We start from the raw sequence: 18,897 nt of genomic DNA on the forward strand, positions 1-18,897 counted from the left end.
AAGAAACGACTTTTCCACGAATCGATTCTGCGATAAATTGACGTCACGACGAATTGCGACAAACATGTATCGCTATGAATTGGAGCTGCGGCAAATTTGTACCGCGATGAATTTGTACCACGACAAACTGAGGCGCGACGAGTTGAGAGCGGCAAATTGACCGGCTACGACCTTTGTAGGCAGCAAGGTTTCAACGAAGTCTTTCGTGGGCATGCGTATTCGTTAAACAATTCGAGCGTCGATCTTGGTGCTCACTTGTCAAGGAGTTTCATCTATGACGTTACCTGAAACGTTGATAAATGATACAAATTTTTGAATACATATCGGACGACAATTGATCGAACAATGGCTCGAATATTTGTGCAACCGTGGTTCTCGAACAGGGCCTGGTTAAACGATAAGCTTTCTCCCTCTATCTGTCCTTGCAAAATTTTGTTATTTTTCGACGCAGTTTTCGACACTGATAACCATCGCGACTATAAATATGACGAAGTGACGTGTGTATGAGCAGTAAAGCTAACAAATCAAAAGAATATAATGAACAGAGAGTCAAAATCTTATTTCGCAGATCACGTGATAATCTTTGCTCCAGAGAAAAATATTGAGAAAATGCATCTGTGTGCTTTATGCCGATACAGAGGAAATCACCATGGAAACAGCAGCAGCAACAAGAAGCAGCTTTTGTCTTGAAGATAACTTAAGAAAAGGAGAAATATAATACGTATATATGTCTTTTGAACACATTTTGTTCACAAGACGAAGAATTTTTCTGTTTTCTATTTATTTTTAAAGATTAATTTCATCGTGAGTTCCGTTTGCAGTAACATAATTCTTCTCTTTGTTGCTTAGAGGAAGGACCTCGTTGTTGAGAAAGAGATGCCGAGTATTCCACAAAAATAAAACACGAAAAACAGTACTTTCAAAAAAAAAAATTATCGCACCCATAACATTTATGTCCTGGAGCAAAAAAAAAAAATTCCCTCCACATAAGTCGGTTTCTTTATTTTTCAAATCATTTCATCTGAGCGTGATTTCGAATAACGAAATGTTTTCTGGACTAATTCTATTTCTCTGAACATACGGTACAACAGCGGCTTTTAACTGGAGGTCACTCCTGAGCACGGGAGAGCATCTTTATGAAAAGCGAGATGGGGGGGGGGGGAATACACGTAGACTGATTATTCAGAAAAATTGAAATGTGAGAATTTACAAATTAAATTTTCATCAAAAAATACGAATCAGATATTTTAACCGTTGAGCTTTCGCTTGCACAAATGAGTCACGAAATTTGAGTTGTAAAAGTTTCTTTTTCGAAAACCATGTAGTTTTTACATTTCGATTGGGGAAAAAATTCCATTAACACCTAAAATATTTCGCGGTTTTTCAGTATTACCTTATGTATTCGCATGCTACGCTAGGACATAATACTGTCGTGAGCATGACTCAGGAAAAACGTCAAAAAAATAGAATTAAATGCCAAAAAACAAACAAGCATACATACATACAGGGTGCTTGGGTTCGAGTCCCGGCGGAGACAGATGGCTTTTCTGATGTCATCTGTCTAAAATGATGCAAAATTTTACCAAATGATTCCAAAAGTTTTTTTTCCAATGTGAATAATGTTCTTTTCACATATAAACTCTCACAAATATTTTTAGATGTTTTCATGTGGAATATTGGTGAACAAATTTTCAAAATCAAATGTTTCAATACTTCAATTTTAGAATTTCTTTAAAAATTCAGAACTTTCTGATTATTCTTTATAATGAAAGTCTCTTCTTTCAACTCTATTTTATCCAAAATATTTTTTGGATAGACACTGAAAAAAGTTTTGCCACAGCCACTATTATAACAGTTGGTACCACAAGTGACGAACTTAAATTTAATAGGTTTTTATGAAATTATGTAATTATACATTCATTTATGTAATATATAAATGAATGTATGTTATATAATTATATATGTAATTATATATGTAAACTATTATTAAGTTTGATAACATTTTGTCCTGTAGTTTTCGTTTTATGGCCATTTCAAAGTGGAACTTTAATTATAAAGACCCTGTATATCATTTATTTTATATACAAAAGAAAAAAAAATCTTATTTACTGATAGAAAATATCAACAAATTTATATTTTTCCCAAGGACTTGAAAGGTGCTTTTTTTTCCCCCTCTTGTGATCAGCTTTGCGTTTTCGAATAATGTTCCAGTGCTAGCAAGCATTCCAGGCATCTATTCTCCCTTCATACCGCTTTACCATCTTTACGAAATCTTTTACCATGTTTGTCGGAAACATCACTGCAGTTCTCAGGAAAATAATGCAGATATGAATCTTTCTTTCTTTCAAACCGAGCACTACTCAAGTCATGGACAATTTACTACCTAGCGAGTTGTGCCGAAAGTGTGTGTATACCCAACTGTCTGAGTGCGTATTTTAGAGTTGTGCCTGATTTTTCAGTGCTGCCATCTATATTTCAGGAGTGAAGTGTGATGACTGAATATTTGTATCGTTTGTAGTTCTGTTGTTCTTTGTGGCGGGACTTTTCAATGGGGAGATTAGCTCGCATTCGCGGCTCGAAGTTGGAAACCACAGAAAACCAGCTTCAGACAGATATGAATCTAGGAAATGCACTTTTAGGGACATGTTGCTTCCTAAATCCCTGTACGCATTCATTAGCTGTTGTACACTATCTACCAATAAGTATTTGGACACCTATGCAAATGACGATATCTGCGGTCCTGAGATACGTCACGCACTCCGCCGGTATATATCGTGTAGGAAACAACATCGGCATTAGTCGCATGCAAGATGCCGCGCAGTTCGGAGCTCTCTGATTTCGAGAAAGGTATAATTATCGGGTATCACAAAAATGACCGATCCTTAAGGGACATATCTAGCGAGCTGAAGTACCCAAAATCGACAGTGGCCTATGTGATTAAGAAGTGGAAGGTGAGCTGTGATTGTCGGAATTCGCCCCGAGTCGGCAGACCAACGAAACTGGGAGATAGAGACCGACGGGTGCTGTCCAGAGAAATTCGGAAGAACTGCACCCAACCAATGGCCCTCATCCGCGAGGAGTTTCAACAGGCATCAGGGAGTATTGTTTCAATGAATACCATGCGTAAGGAAGCACATCTGATTGGTTTTCATGGTCGTGCTGCTGCCCATATGCCTTTGATCACAAAGTCCAACCGCGTTGCTCGGTTAATGTGGTGCAAAGCACATCGAAATTGGACCGTAGATCAGTGGAAACGGGTTCTTTGGAGCGACGAATCAAGATTCACCCTCTACCGTTCGGATGGCAGGGTCTGGGTCTGGCGTCTGCCTGGAGAACGTCTCCTGCCAGAATGCATTGTGCCAACAGTCAAGTTCGGCGGAGGTGGAATTATGGCCTGGGGGTGTTTCTCCTGGTATGGACTGGAACCCTTGGTCCCCATTCATGGTAAGCTCAACGCCGATGCCTACTGCACTATTTTGGATGACAATATGGTTCCTACGTTGTGTCAGTTTTACGGGGTGGACCCCTGTTACTTCCAGGACGATAATGCCAGCTGTCATACTGCGAGTTTAACCAAGGCTTAGTATGGTGCCAATGGGGTTCATCGAATGGACTGGCCTGCCCAGAGCCCAGACCTGAACCCTATCGAGAACCTCTGGGACCAGTTGGATCGCCGAATTAAGGGGTGCTCTACCCGTCCAAAATCGGTGAAGGAACTGACATGTCTTCTCCAAGCCGAGTGGAAGAAAATACCACTAGCCGTCACACAAGGACTTGTGGAAAGTATGCCCCGGAGGGTTCACGCTGTAATTGCCTCTCGTGGAGGCTCTACCAACTATTGATTTTGAATAAAGTTAGTTTTTCTTTTCTATCACAGGTGTCCAAATACTTATTGGTAGATAGTGTGCCCATTCTGCACAGTTGTTAGCTCTTTTTTTAGAACGTTTTGCATTGCATTCTTGAAACAAATCAATGCACTTGACGCATATTTGATAGAGTACTTTGAAGTTGAAATTTAATACAATTTATTTCACAGGAATATTAAAGTATTTTTAAATATAATAGCGAGCTGGTTAATGCGACCGACTGGTCTCGAGACAGTTAAGAGAGTGTGTGTGCGTGGCCTTATCTTTTGTCGCTTGCAGGACTAGGCAGGTGCAAGCAAGCAGGTGCAAGAGTTCGCCACACGTACATTAGGATAGGCTACGTGTACCGTAGACAATGACAGTTTTGCATAAAAATGTATAACTACCTCTAAAAATAGTAGTATTTTTACCTCTCTTCACGCCTGAGAAAAAACTGTTACAGAAAAAAAAAATTTTTTATTGATTGATTTGTGTTTTTTGTATGTGAAATTGCCCTCAAACAAGAAAATTGATTAATTAATTTTCAGTCAATATCTTTATTAGGACCATCTGAGTTAAGACCTGAATTCACCATGTATACCTCAGATGTTAACTTGAAGAATCATTCTAAAAACTACTTAATGCCTAAAAAAATGAAGATTTACATATGTATACTTCTGGAGCGAAGAGGTTACACATGTCACATGCAACATATTTACGTACTTTAAATTATTGCATATATACTCTACACGAAATTTCATTTCTTATAATTTAGAAAAAGTACTGACGATGAAGTTTTTTGCAATTTTCTTGAAAAATTAATTTTTTCTTAAAATATTATGTAAGTGTTTACATTTTTATGTGATAAGGTTATAAAAAGTTTTTCAGGAATGTTGGAAATGAAACTTTTGCTTATTGTTTAAATATTCCATGACTGAATATGGTATGAGTGAATGTGTTACAGTATAAAGTATAACATAGTATGATGCATTGTAATTATATACTCATAATAAATGAATGATTAGAGTAATTATAATGTTCTTGGAAGGTGATTTTTTTTTTGTTCTAATAACCCTTAGTTAAAATTAATTTTTGAGAAGAGAATATTTAAAAATATAAATGAAATAGGCTGTATATATATGTATGAGATCGGCTATAGAGCTAAGAGATAGGCTATATAATAAAATTTAAAAACTAATAGAATTCTTAATTATTAAGATTAACTAATTCTTAAATTATTAAGAATTATCCCTTATAGAAAATAAAAAAAATTTAGTTTTTCAATATTTGTTTATATTATATAGAATTGATGTTTTTTTTCAAATCTGATACTCCCTAAATATTTTACAAAAGAATGAATGAAATTCATTGAACAACTGAAGGAAAGTTTTCATCAACTTGATCGAGTCAAATTTCGTTACAGCAACATCCTACCATTAACACGAAATCGCCAGGTTCTGCGAAAACGAGCCAAATGTAACAGCGCAGTACTGTTCTTTCCCGACAGTACTGCTTATCTTTTCTTCACGTTCGACAAGTTTCATGAATAACGTGCGCCGTCTATTATATCTTTAGTCTATGATTTAGATGGTGGCAATTAATGCATATGCAACAATCCGACTAGTTTTGTCTTCTGAATGATCTTGTTTCAATACAATCATTGCAACTACGAAAAAATACTTCGTACATGAACTAATTGAATTAATTTTATATCTGGATTGTAGCCGTGTTTAGTGTTTTACATATATTTTTGCCGGAGCTTGTCGAACTCACGTCACCAGATTGTCCCGTCGCGCGAATCTCTCGGGTTCTTCGCCGGAGACTAAAGATGGGTAAAAAATCACAGGAACGAGGATTTGAGAACAAATAAACGCCTTTATTTACATCAACTAGAAGTCCCGCTAAAACTAAAGCAGCCTTCCAAACGTACGTCTTCTCACTTCCAATTCTACTGTCCGAGTCCTTAGAATCTCGCTCTTTTATTTTAACAATCACGTCACGTGAACCTTGCATACGTTCCCAAGCCTTTTGAGTTCTATACTTCATAACAATATGTATAACAAACACGTTAGAATTTAAACAACGCCTCTACGATTCAAATAAAAAAGAGAAGTCAGGAATTTTGTCCGTTCAATTGGGGTTTGCAGCGTCTTATTGTGGGACATCAATTCCAAAACGTTAAACCTGGCAAATATGCAAGTTGAATATTTCAAATTTTTTGCCATAATTACAGGGATAGAAAATGAAAATTTGATTTTTGTAGCAAGAAAAATTATTTCCGTAGCAGCAAAAATGTTTTTGTAGCAGCAAAAATGTTTTTGTAGCAGCAAAAATGTTTTTGTAGCAGCAAAAATGTTTTTGTAGCAGCAAAAATGTTTTTGTAGCAGCAAAAATGTTTTTGTAGCAGCATTTATCAGTTTTGTAGCACTTTAAATTTTTGGCAGCAAATAAAATACACCGTTTTTATATGCATATATGCAGCAGCGTACACAGGATTACTTTTTCCTTCAAAAAACAGTGTTATCTTAGCTCAGAAGAAGGGGTGCCCCGTCCCCAAAAGGCACAAAATACATAGAGATTTCCTCTAGAAGAAATATTTTTGTATTTTTTTAATTTTTAGATCCTAAAAAAATTTTGAGAGACTTTCTGATATTTATATATATATAAAGTATTTCTACATTCTCTAAAATATCAACAAATGAAAGGCTAACGCATAGTGTGTTTCAGATTTCAAAAATAATTTGAAAATGAGTGTTTTTAGATTTAGCTTTTTCAGACGGTAATCACTAATTTAAAAAAAATAGCTAAAGGAGAGGCTTGAAACTCATTAGAAAAGTAACTATTTTTCTTGTTTTTGCCGCTGATGCAAGTCTAAATAATGCTTTTGTTCTCTTCAGTTTCAAACATTTTTTGAATATATGTTTGATCTTGCTTCTTTTACCAGAATTTACCCATTTCATATTTAAAGCGATGTGTGTTGCTTTTTGAGTTCACTCTTGATCATTATCACTTTGATTCAACAACTTTGAGATGACTTCTTTCCCTGGGTCATTCTTAGAATATTTATTCGAAATTCTCAGAAATTTAATAAAGTGATTAAAAAGTGACTTAAATTATTTTTTTAACTTAAACTGCAGAATTAAATTATTTTTGGTTTAAACTATAGAATAATGATTAAACTCTACTACATTATTACATCTGTTTTCACTTCCTATTTTTAACCGATTTGTGATTGCTCCATGTATTTTGTTTTCCAGCATCTTCAACAGATTTTCAGTTTCTCGTTTCACTTCCAAGTTTTCTATTATTCATTGGTTGTGGTTTGTTTCAAAGGAACGAAAAAATAATTCATGTAAGTGTTGCGCTTGTTATGTGTTCGTGTGTTGCCATCTATTTTCCAAATCAAAAATAAGAATGAAAATTTTTTCTGCAAATTTCAAATTATGACTATTGGATGGAAAAATTTGCATGAAGAATTGTAATTTATTAATTTCATTAATTAATTCAATCGTATTTGTATTGTATGACGTGTATGCCCCGCCACACAAGAACGGGGTTTAGGGCTCCACATTTGAGCCAGGGATTGTGGCCTCTATTTTTTTATTTACATTTCAAATTTATAAGAAAATGAATTTTAGAAGTTTCACTCGGCCTTTTTTTTGTATTGGGTCTTTTTTTACAAAAGCGATTGATGCACCCCTCCCCCCCAAGACTAAGGTTATTTTCTAACTTAGAAAACGCAACTCTTCTTCCCCTCCCCCTCTTGCGTACGCTACTTCTGTTACGAACATCCTAAAAAAGTCCAGCAGAGCCTTTTTTCTCACTGAAACTTGCCCCCCCCCCCGATATTTCACCCCAACAGGGCTAAGTGAGTGATGAGTGACCAAATACAGTGGCCTCAAAGCCGGGAGTGCTGCGGATGCTCGAGCACCCACTGTAATTTGTGGCATGGATCTGAGAAACTCCAGAATTGACTCATAAACCAAAATTTCCCATATAAATTTCAATGCGAGCACTCACAGGTTTGAAACTATTTTTTTCCCGTCACGACTAAGTGAGTGATCGTATGAATGACTAAGCCTGCGAGTGAGCTGGTGAAGCATTTATACGGGTACTTACTCAATGGCCCACTCGGTCGATAACTCACCCACTCTCTCATACGGTCACTACATTACCACACACCAACTCCGGCCACATATCGCAATTTCTAACCAGTGGAGTTGGGTGGGAAATGAAGGTACCATCTAACAGTGGTCACTCCTGGATCGGTAGGTAAAGAACTTGTTTCAGACGTTCAATATTCGGATTCGAACCCATGGACCTTGACGGTAACCTTCACAGTGAACGACCAGCATCATACCACTGCGCCACTCGGACGCCCTAAGACAATCACTGACTCTCTCACAGGTTCACTCACCCACTCAGTTGACCCTGAATTTTTTGAATCCTTATTGTTTGGTTCGGGCTTATTTTCGGTGAAACACGATAATTATGAATCCCTATTAATTTAGAATCGCCGTCAATTCATAATTTTTTTTATGAATTATGGTTAAATTTTTAGTTATGCTATTACAGTAATAAATTTGAGCAAAACGCATTTTCTAAAATGTGTGCAATTTCATCTACTTATATCTTATGTTCACCTTTGAGCTAGGAGGCGGCCCGGTAACTCACCGAATTTCTAGCCTGAAGGGTGGGCGGAATATATGAGTTTGTCCCCTACTTTTTCCGGCGTGGATTTCGATGAATAAAAAGAGTGGGTGAAACGTTCATTAACTATACTATTACAAATCGAAACAATTAACGGATCAATTACCTGTGTAAATCTGCCAGATATTTACTGATTTCAATCACAGCAATTGGCCACCCACTCATTCACTACTGGTCACGCGAGACTTACCTTGAGGAATCCTTGCCATGAACTTAACAGGGTCGTAACGAGGACTCTTCTGGGTCTACACTGCGCGTCACATTATTTGCATGTTTTCTGTAAATTCGTTATAGCCGGGCCAGAGGGGCGCAAATTTCATCCTTTAATTTCTCCTTCGACATTACAAAAGGGGCCAAAATTGCGTGCTTGCCCATCACCTCCTAGAGAAGGCCTCTGCAGTGTTTGCCATAAACGTCATTCAGACTAACTAGCAAGTTTGCCACACAGCATCGTATTTCGTTTCTTCTTATTTTGGCGTCGAATCTTCCTGATTGCCTCACGAAAGCCTCATAGTGATTGGATGTGAGCATAGAAATCGCCAATTCTGAGCTCGATCATTTCTTTTCCTCACAACATTGATACTGGCACGAGCAAGGAATTTTTTTCCCTGAATATTCTGAGGGAAAATAGACTACTTACTGACGTCACAGGCAGAGTGCGGAGGCCTTCTATCTCTAGGAGGTGATGGCTTGCCCCACGTTGACGAAGCATCTGGTTGCGGTCCTGCTCAAGGTTACTCGTTTCATCAATCGCATGCAGACGGGCCAACTTTTGGAATCCAGAAATCCGGAGATTCTCCAGAGGGGGTACCCTTCCCCGGCACCCATACAATCGATATAAAAAAAATTCACAAAAAAAAGTTTTTTCGAAAAAAATGTTTTTTAATCAATTAAGAAAAAGTTCCATTCCCCCAAGGTAGGTTCTGCATTGCCCCTTCCCGAGCAGAATATAATTCCATGTCAGTCTTTCCATGCAGAATAGAGAAATCGCATCTACATGCTCTTCATAAAACATAAGCGTTTCTTTTCGTGGATGCTATCCAGGGTTGGTAAAAAACCGGGGTTTTTTTAAAAAAAACAAAAGAACAGGATTTTTTGGTTTAAACCGGTTTTTTTTTTGTTTTAAATAGTTTTGTTTTTAATAAACATTAAAAACAATAAAATTTCCGAAAAATCATTCAAACTTCTAATAATTAATTAAAATAAAATGTTTATTAATGCAATTAACACTATTCCCATATTTAATTAATCAATAAATATTTCTTACATTTTAACAAAAACCAACTTTTGCAATTTAATTATTTTTTTGCTTAACTCAACTTCGTGTTTGAAAAAAATTCTTTTAATGTTATTATTAATCATATAATATAAAGACGTTTTCTCCAGTTACTTTTAGTATGCTTAATTAAGAAGCTATTTCGCAAAAACTATAATAAAAATTAGGTGAATATAATGTATTTAATGAAGCATAAATAATGCAGATTAATTAGCGATGATTTACGATATACAGGGTGATTATAACTAAGGTTCTGATTTCAAAACTGTAAAAAAAGAACGATTGTTTGAATGACTTAAAAATTGACATGAATATTCCTGAAAAAATGGAATTTTATTACCAGCACTTGCTCGCAGAATGGAAACGATAGCCAGTCATGGCAAAATGATAACTTAATTATACGATTTTACACGATTTCATAATTCATGGAAACATCACAAAAAAAACGAAGTAATTGAACAAATAAATAACTACAACTTACTCAAGATATGTTAAATATGTTGTCCACCGTGTTCTGGCTATGAAGTGAAAGCACAAAAATTCTTTTTCAAAGTATGCCATGGTCATGATGTGGATGAACTTGCAATTCACCTTTATTAAACGTGCCCGCATGTTAATATTCCTGAGGAGCTGCTAACATATATGGGATGCACTGTAGATTTCAATTCACCAAAGTTTGCAATCTGACCACTGTTCATAACATTTTGAGGTACCCCCACAGCCAGAAGTTGCAAGCGTTAAGTTGCATCCTGTTATTGTCAAAATGGGTCTTTACCAGCTGCTTTGCCGGTATTGCAATGTGCATCTTGATAGAAGTTCTTCTATCCATACACTGATGCCGTGGAAGTGCCGAAATGTGGTTGCACAAAATAGATTATACTGCTGGCAAAGTACATCATCATCTACTTGCGCTGGAGTTGCATTGCTTCAGGAGTATCCATGCAAATTTTCAAGTCATTCTGACCAGTAGCTGTATATATTGTATAGTTTTGGAATCAAAACTTTAATTATAATCACTTTGTATATAGCTAATTATTTTTCATAAATTTGTTACTAATATACAGTAGAACCTTGATTAACTGGGCGTAAAATTAAGTGAAAGTATAAAAAAAACGACTATTGAATATTAAGACTGGGAGATATAGGCTGGGATCTGACTACGGCGCGGTTGCACGCGGTTGAGGTTGGGGGGGAAGGCATCATCTATAGTTTTATTCTGTCAACGCACAGATACAACTGCAACCGCTGAGCGCGGTTTTTTCAACCGGGAAAATCCACATTTTTTTGGACGGTTGGGGTAACCGGAAAGCTGCCATCATGTATTGCAAAGGCTTGAGCTCCCTGATGACCGTTCGGCTGGACCTGCGGTTGCTCTCTTCCATTGTCTATTAAGTGGTTTGACAAGGAGGGTGACGGGATTTCGGATGCACTGGACAAAGGAATTGCTCTCCTTCTCAGGCTGCCATAAAAAAATGAGAGGAGAAGCCAAATTCGAGGAACTGTATGGTGAAGTTCTATTCGACAGAAGCTAATGCTTTGTTTGGCGCTTTTGCACTGATAACAATAAAAAAAACCAATGAAGGAAAAATTAAATTTTTCTAACTAGTGAAATTTTTTTGCTTTCCTACATGAGCACACATTAAAACTCGGTTATAATGACATTCATAAACTAACGTGATTACGCTAAAACCGAGATGTATATTTTAGAACACTTGAATGAAGTGCATTGGATCCCAATTATAACGTTTTAGCAAAAAACCAATTAGTTACCTCATCCAAAAGAGGACAAATTACCACGGGGCCCAACCATTTATAATAAATTCATAAAAAATTAGAAGTAAAAATAATAAGACATCTGAAGGAATATATTTTTATATTTGCAAATTCCGTATATCAAACTTTTGAAACATTTATTAAAAGCCTAAGTATGAACCGGGGATGAAATATGTCCCTAAGAGCTGCATTGTGTGTGTTTTGCTTTCATTATTCTGTCTTTTTGGTATTTATTTTTGTATCGTATCTGTGTTTTTGCAATGAAAAAAAAACCATCTAGGCCAGCGGTTCTCAATCGGTGCTCCGTGTGAACTCCCAAGGGCTCCGCGGCCCTCGAGGAAAATAAAAAAGGAACCAGTAAATTTGAAAAAAAATAATTAATATTTTTGAATAAAAACAAATCAGTAACTTTGATGAATAAATAAAAAATAGGCCTACGGGGCTCCGCCATAGAAATTTTATACTGGAAAGGGCTCCGCGGGTCAAAAAAGATTGAGAACCGCTGATTTAGACAAAACGTTGTATGCGGGTAATATCGAAGAGTGCACTAAGACAATTTTCACACCTACCGTTCTTTTCAAGCAGTTTTTCATTTACATACACACACAAAGCCGCAACTAGGGAGAGCGGGTCCACTGTATCGAGTGCTGAACTAGGGGGGCGCCGAATTGCCCCTTTAACACCACTCCTTCTAACCTTTCCTTACACGGGGACGCCAAAAGCTTGCTAGCTCCAGTTAAAAAAGTATCCAGCTGCGGCCCTGTCCTTAAACCTTGCAACATACATACTGATGTACAGGGCCACAACGACATGCGTGGTCAGCCGGGGCAAGCACGCATTTTGGCGTCCCCTTTTAATATTGAAGGAGAGATGAAATGTTAACATTTGCGCTCCTGTCTGGCTCGGAGTTCGGGGCATCAGTCAGTGTCGTCTTAACGCATGGGCCCACCCGAGCACGGCCCGGGTGCCTCAAGAGAAGAGGGGCCTCCCAAAAATGAGATCCGATTGAAATTTTCAAGGATTTACCATGTAGGGCCTCCTAAAAACCACTTAGCCCGGGGGGCCCATAATCCTCTCAAGACGACCCTGGCACCAGTCCCACCTGCTCCTCTCTAGTTGCGGCCCTGATGTCGTATGTACAGGGTGTTAAGCGGGCCGGGGTAGCAAGTTCAGAGGGGCGGCAAATTTGAGTAATTCGTGATCAAGAACTTTAAATTATAACGTGAATAGGGGGCAGAGCAATTCGAATAGCCAGCACGTGGCGAAGCCATAAATCTGTGTCTGGAAACAGATTTAGTGTGAAGCATGTAAATAATTTCGTATAAATGAATCGTCCCCAAATGAACATTTTTGGGAATTAAAAGGTCTAATGAGTATCATAATTTTTTTTTTTTTTTTAAATTTGATTTTTTACAGTTTTTAAGACATGAAATTCAGAAATTTAATTCCGATTTCCTATCTGAATTTTTTTTTCCTGATCATCAAAAGAAATTTATTTTTTTTAAATAGGATAGGAATTTCCTTGACTTTTTTTTGGTCATATGGGGTTCCCAAAATTACAATTATTGTGCTTAATTTCCATTAATTAGAAATTTAATTAATTGGAAATTTACTTTAATTACAAAGAAAAACGTGCTAAATTCATGGCCAATAATTTTCTTCAAGCCAAAACTTCAAAAATATGTTACTTAAATAGTTTTTTAATATATATGTTATTTAAATTAATTATGATGATTCCAGTCATCATATATAAAAAAATTTGTGCGATTTGGTCACGAATCGTAAAAGCATCAAAAATGGGTCAACTTGTTGGTTGTCTTTCTTCAACTTTGAATTAATTTCAAACGGCAAATATTGTTACAGAAAATTAAAATTTCATTACATGAATATTTTTATTAGTATATACAATAAAACCCCTCCTTCTTGTGAACACGGACAGGACAAAAAAATTAAATCCATGTAAAATGGGTGACCGTTAAAAAGAGGTTTGAAATTCATACTTTTATATATTATACATCTGTAAATTATTATTTGTCCGTAAAAGAGGGAGTATCCGTTAAGAGGGGGTTTTACTGCAATGCAGCTTATGAGCACGAATTTGCATGCTAACTGGAGCCAACTTCAGCTTGGCGAAAATAATTTAGCCAATCCCGAGATGTCACGTGACATTAAAAAATAAAAAACCCCGGTTGCTAACAGCAGTGTGTGTTTCACGCGAAATTCCACGGTTGCTGATAAGATCAACCGCACCAGCCGAACCGTAGTGTGCCGGCAGCCATACAGTAGGAGAATGTGCTAGTTCTTATGGGAAAGAAAATTAAAATGTCTGTGAGGTAATGTAACTACTAGTACACTAGTCTTTGTCCTTTAAGGACAGCTGGTGTCTTTATTGGATTATAGGACCACCTGTGCCCCTAGCATGATGGTGTCACTACTGTTGCTGCTTCTTTGTGAAGGGAAAAAGAAACCCTGTGAGATAATACACCACTACGTTTAGATGTGTGATGCAATCCTTATTCATGAATTTGCTTAAGATAAAGCATCGGAATGTAGCCAAAGGTTAGAAAATGTGGTATGAATGAGAAATTTTGGCTTCTGTATATAACTTTAAATAACTAAGATATTTCATACGAAAAAATATATATATTCAGGCCACTTTTATGAGACTTTTTGAAAAAAACCACTTATACCATCTTATGCCATTTAAAGATATACCATCAGAATGCACCCCGAGAATATAAAATGTGGTAAAAATGAAAAATTTTGGCAAATAATTAACCAATATGATATATTTCAAGGAAAAAAAATTATATTTAGGCCACTTTTATTTGATTTTTAGAAAAAAAAACCAAACTAGTTTTGGTTAAAACCAACAACGCGGTTTAAACCAAACAACCCTGCTGTTATCAGTGATTGATAATCTTGAGTATATGAAACTTTTAAAAGCTTTATATAGCTTAAAGTTTTATATTTTCTTTCTGAAAACATATTTAATCGGAGGAAACAATTTAAAAAACTTCAAAATACATAGCGAAAAACTTGTGTCTACCGCACGGCTGTTAATAGAATACAATAACGATTACACATGAATTTCGGCAATCAAGGTCATGCCCCTGATAAATGATTACCGATAAACACTACGTAAACAAAGTCACGTCTTTGCCAGTTGTTTAAATGCGGTCACCAAGACTTTTTTACGGCTGCTCGATGGAAATGACCACGGCTGTCTTTTATGGGTGTTTTCCCTAACGACGACGGCAGTCATTGACGTCACGGCAACGTGAAAGCTCGGGTAAAATCTAATTTTTGCGAAAATCCGGAGAAATTTTAACAAATTCGGAGAGCGGGAGGAAGGATGAAAAATTCGGAGTCTCCCGCCTAAATCCGGAGAGTTGGCAGGTCTGCGCATGCTCGCACACGCTCAAGGGAACTCTTGTTCATTCACATGCAGGGGCACTCGCCGCCCCTTAAGGCGACCATGATGAGAGGCTGAAAGTGCTCCAGTCTAGCAGAGTTCGAGATAAACCTGATTTTTTTCAGAAGAAAACCGTACATCATTACTTACCGTACAAAAAAGAATGTGGCCGTACGTCCCGCTTTTAAGGCAGAAAATTTTTTTTTAATTCTTTTTTTGTTTTCTGGCTTAGAAGAGGCATGGGCTTTTACTTCTCTGAGCTTTTCTGGTCCTGTATTATTTTATCGATCTCTACAACGCCAAATCAAAGTCGCCCTTAGGGGTGTGAGACAGGTGGTGACAGCGGGCCCCCCGCATTAACAATAATAGAAGTGAAAATACATAAATAAAATAAATAAAAAAAATTCTAATAGTAAACAAGGTGTCTGACCTTCAACAGATTTGATTCTGGAATTTTCATCAATTTTGGAATTATTTCGCCCATTAATTCTGAATTTTCATCAATTCCGAGATCTTTTTTAATTTCTGGTGAATTCTGAATTTTTATTTAAGAATAGATATTTTTCAGAATTTCTGTATATTCCGAGAAAATGCATGAATGCATGCTGTGTGGGGGGTGCCAATTCCCCCCTCCCACATTAATATATAAAATCGGGGATACGGAGCCCAAAAATTATTTTCGCACCGGGCCCCGCGTCTGATAAGGGATTCCCTGAGCGAAATTACTTAATCCTCAAAACTACTTATTGACGAGCCACCATCACTTAAGGGAGGGGGGTCTCACGACACTTGAATTCTAATTTTCAAAAATGACTTCAAAAAATATTTCATTCGATTGCAAATAAAATACGAAACATTTCGTGTCAACCGGTTAATTTGTTCTTTCATAATTAAAGGAAGAAATACTGAATTATAGTGCAAACGTATACTAGAAAAACACTTTGAACGCAATTTTCTCAGATTGCGTTTTTGAGCTAGCCGTCTCTGGGTCGCTTGTTTCGTCACTCACCGACTTTGTCCCTCGATCTCTGGGCAGAGGTGGATTTATGGTAGGCTTACAAATTTTGCCGTTCTTTTCCCACTCTACCGATTTTCTTGACCACTCATTTCTCAAACCCGCTGCCACTCCGCGTCTTAGTCTATAACTCGGTAAGCCCTCCTGTAAATATGCCACCGTCCATAGCATCACTTTGGCCGGAGTCCAATGATGCCGTTTAGGGGAGGGGGGGTGGCGAGAAAAACGTGATTTTGCCACACTCGTCCACTGTAAAATTCGATCATTTCAAAGATATTTTTGTTTATTTGTAAAATTCTCACCCCTCAAGTTTTCCGCCTGTGGCAGAGTTGAGCTCCTCTCCCCCACTCTATAGATCAGAAATTCCCTGGTCATCTACGGGGCAATGTTTCGTTGTCACAAAATTCGATTCTACCGCTTTGCTATACAAATACCCATCCACATGCAAAATTGAAGAATATTTTTTTTTTCTAACCAAAAAATAAAAATCACACGTGTTTCGAAGAAAAACTGACCATTTTGTGGCATGGAGTATAAACAGGTCTGCTTTGTTTTTTTTGTTATCTGCGATCAACGGACGTTCACAAACTGACCACCGCAAGGTATGTATGCATAAGAGAAGGCATGTGTACTCACCCAAGATAACCTGTCGTAGTGATTATTCGTATCCAGAGGATGAAAAAGTTTTTTGAAAAGTAGATTGTTTGTGCGGCAACCAGCACCACCAAAACAAAAGCCACAATGAAAGGCACCCGAGCACGCGCAAGTACCTCACTCAACTGCTCTTACGTCTAACAAAAAACATTGGAAGTAGAAGATCTTTGTGTTTTCTCTTTTTTTCCTCCCTCCTTTGCTGCCGTAACCACATTGGTCGAGTTACGGTGCAGAACCACCTGGCGGCGAAGCCTGAAACAACGAACCACTGATTACGCTCCAATCGTAGGTTTTTCCGAAAGGAAATACATCATAGTGATACCTCGGCTAACGAAGATAATCCGTTCCGGAATCACGTTCGTAAGCCAAAATCCTCGTTAACCGAAACGCAATTTCTCGTAGGTTTCCACGGAGAATCGTTTAATTCGTTTCAGATATGGCCCAAAATTTAAGATAATTTTTTTTGAAACGTCAAAAGACAAAAATATGATCGAAGGCGAAAATGAACAGCGTTAAAATTGAATAAATTTTTAAAATTGAATCTACAGAAAGATGAAATACTTAAGATCTTTTTATTTCACACAATACGCACACAACCAGCACCAGACTTTAGTAGACTAAAGCTGGTATTGACACAACACAGTCGAGTTCGTAGGTGTTTCCATATATTTGTGATTTGGCCAGCTCATTTCTGAGTCTGATACAGGCAGATTGAAAAGATGAGCTCCTGCAATGTCCAGACAATTCAGTTCGATGCGATGCTGAGAGTCTAGTACCGAAAGAACGCGTGCTCTAAAAACACATAGGCTCCTTTTTTCCTTTTTTTTTTTCGCTGAATCTTTTCATTTTACTTGCAATAATTCAGAAACTTTCAGAAAGATAGGTGGAAGTAGACCTGGAAAAATATTTCGATCATTTTATCATTTTTGTCGCACCACGGTCATTTTCTGCACACGAGAGGTAATTAGACCGGGACTTACAATTTATTGCCGATTCCGAACGGCATGCTTGTTTTTTTATACTCATCGAGAGGTTGGTGCGCTAACCCCTCGATGGGGACTCCCTGCGGTAGCAATTTAAAATATTTCGAGGTGGACATGATTTAATCAGGTTTGAAAAACAGCAATTCTAATGATGATTGTCACTAAAATTTAACTCACGACGCGGCTGTTCTATCTTAACCATGTCCATCAATGAAAATGTTCATTATCCGTATTCGTTAGCCGAAACAGAAGAATCACTAAATAAATCTTCGTTAGGCTAGGGTTACCATCCGTCCTTTTTGGTGTCATTTCAAACATCCTCCTACGTTTCAGAGAATTCGTCATTTTGTCCTCCTTTTAGGTTTCTGGAATCACTTTCTTTTCTTCACTGGAATTTTTTGGTTTTTTCCCTGAAACATATATCTTCTTCCCCACCTACACATTTTTACACGCTTTGACCACGCCCTCAAAATTATCAGATGATTCTGGTTGTTAAATCCAGAAGTTGCCTCCAAGCAGGGCAGATGCTATATGGCATGACCAGGCTTGCCCCAGGATAACATTAACATAGAAAAGACTCTCCGAAAAACAGCTCTGGAAGAAAAAAACCGCAACATCCATTTTGAGAATACCATTGTTTGTTCACCAACAGCAAATGCAGGGTACTGCAGTGAGGAGGAAGGGGGTTACCTATTCCATTCAAAAATAAAGAAAATAGGATGCAAACAACATTCAATGCTCATTCGTTTAGCAAAATAACAACACTCCCAAGAGATTAAAAGAAGAACTTCTGAGAGTATAGAAAGAACCCCCCTCCCCTCTCCATTTGATCGGCATTTGATGGGAAATCGTTATTTCTAGTAAAAAGAAATATATATATATATAATCTATACCTATACATGAAATTGACTTTCTGTGTGTGTGTTTTCTATACAAATCTACAATACTATATTAAAGAATCGATGAAGTGGAGGGAACATAATATAAAATCAAAATGCAAAAAAAAAGAAACGAACTATTCACAAAAAACGAAAGTTACCCAACAAAAAAATGTTGGCGCACTGCCATGGGTGGAGATACGCCTGGGGGGATGCACCCCCCCCCCCCCAGCGTCTAAATTGAAGTCGACAGATATAATGTATATGCGTATATATGAATTGACATTATCATCATGCCCCTTCCCCCCAGACTTCCAAGTCTATCTCCGCCTATGCGCAGGGCAAGAA

The 18,897-nt window shown here is 37.3% G+C and overlaps 1 protein-coding gene across 2 annotated transcripts in view; it reads right to left on the bottom strand.

Moving 5' to 3' along the window:
* Positions 1 to 16,817, bottom strand: part of LOC149088330 (ATP-dependent translocase ABCB1-like) — a 532,351-nt gene extending 515,534 nt beyond the window's left edge. For both annotated transcript variants that reach the window (XM_089247148.1, XM_089247163.1), the window contains exon 1: positions 16,671 to 16,817. The gene's annotated coding sequence lies outside the window, so the exon portion shown is untranslated. The remainder of the gene's footprint in view (positions 1 to 16,670) is intronic.
* Positions 16,818 to 18,897: the final 2,080 nt, after the last annotated feature.

This window comes from Pholcus phalangioides, unplaced genomic scaffold (assembly GCF_987345545.1).
Source record: "Pholcus phalangioides strain wild (caught in Gottingen) unplaced genomic scaffold, Ppha-v1.0 ptg000003l_1, whole genome shotgun sequence".
NCBI lineage: Eukaryota > Metazoa > Arthropoda > Arachnida > Araneae > Pholcidae > Pholcus > Pholcus phalangioides.